The following is a 1,819-nucleotide window of genomic DNA, read 5'->3' on the forward strand; positions in this document are numbered from 1 at the left end:
GAACTCAGGATCTTATGCTTGTGAGGCAGGAGCAGTGCCACTGAGCTAAATCCCTGGCCCCCCCTTCATGTCCTTTTAAGTTTGGTTCAACGAAACTACTATGTGAATGCTTTGCAAATTTGCCTACATTCAGGTTTATATCAAAAGGCAAGATTAAATAATGCTCAGTGCAGAATCTGAACCTTTCAGTTCTGTGTATATTGTGCTTATTTGTAAGGCTATAGCACACAGGGAACATTTTTATGTGGTAAAGTGAACTACAGCTGTGCTGTCAAGAAAGTTCTTTATAAAGACCTATAGGTTCCTACAGTTTTGATTTAAAATACTAGAAGAAGAATGTTGAATATTTGAAGCTATGGTTAATATATTTCTATTGAAGTCTCCTTAAAAAGCAAGAAATAATGCATTTATATGACATTTTCCTCTGTTGAAGGTCTTTATTGTGTGATATAAGCAGAGGAGTAGCACTGTAGTTCTTGGGTAAGGATTAATAGGCGAGTCCCTCCCCAGAAGAGTGCTTGCTGATTAGGCTGCTTTTACATCTTGAGTTTATTTCCTTTTTTAATATGACAGCATTGATGCTGCTTAATATGTCTGTGGCTTTGCCAAATATGTTAATTTCAATAAATGCTTTGTAGGTTTGATTAAAATGAATATTCATTTGGGAAAACACTACAGTGTATGCGTAGTCTTCTTGTTATGAGTATGTAAAAGTAAAGTGCATGTGAATTTATTATATTTGCACTAAAGGTATTTGGTTAAAATAGATACAAGCTTTTAAGGCACTTCAACAGCTTTTTGCAATAGCAGCCATTCATTATTTTTGTGCAGTCACAAGTTTATTTGGTATCTGTCTACCCAGGATGCTCTTCTTTGTTTTAACACCTAGTGAGCCAAGTCTTCAAATAGGTGAGACTTTGGTAGATGAAAGACAATTAAGGTGCTGACAAGCATTTCCTGAGAGGCAGCATATAGGGAGCTGGGATAAGGAGGTACAGTGGCACACGCCTGTAGCCTCAGCACTTAGGAGACGGAGGCAAGTTTGAGGCCAGCTTGGGATACACAGTGAGTAGTTCAAGGCCAGCCTGAACTACATAGTGAGCCCTGTCTCAGCAAACCAAAAATAAGTAAAGAGGTAGAATAAAAACAGTTCCTTCAAAGATTAACTGATTTTTCTGTGCCAGGCCCTGTAGGTTTTGTATCTGGAGGTATGGTTAGACATTTTAGGAAAGACATAGTATACATAGCTCTTTCATTTGGACTTACGGTTAGAGGGGAGTGAAAATGAGCTGCTGGGTGTTTACAATCTGGTAAATTAGTGCTGTGATTTCAGAAGTGCAGAGAACTCAAGAAGTACCTGAATAGAGGGTGTCATGGTGGACTGCCTGGAGAAAGTGCTACCTAAACCAGGAACTGTTGTAGGAGTCCGCTAAGAGAAAAGTGGGACAGTGAGGTGACATCGCTGAAGAGAAGCCAGAGTAACATGCTTGGTTTTTGTTTTTTTTGAGACAGGGTCTATGTAGTTGAGACTGACCTGGAACTCACTATGTAGCCCAGGCTGGTCTCCAACTCAGCAATCCTCCTGCCTCAGCCCTCCCGAGTACTGGGATTACAGGCGTGCGCCACCATGCCTGGCTCTAGAGTAACATGCTAATAAAGTCAAGGAAGTCAAGCAGGAATGGAGGGGCAGTACCGGGGAACTGAGTGGCAAAGGTTTTATTAAACCCTCATGAGAGCTTAGATCTTACGTTGAGGGTGGCAGAAAGCATATTCAGAGTGACATGAACAGACAATGTCTTTATCACTGGCTGCTAGAAAG

Source organism: Fukomys damarensis, unplaced genomic scaffold, assembly GCF_012274545.1.
Source record: "Fukomys damarensis isolate Sample0158 unplaced genomic scaffold, DMR_v1.0_HiC HiC_scaffold_22, whole genome shotgun sequence".
NCBI classification, from domain to species: Eukaryota; Metazoa; Chordata; class Mammalia; order Rodentia; family Bathyergidae; genus Fukomys; species Fukomys damarensis.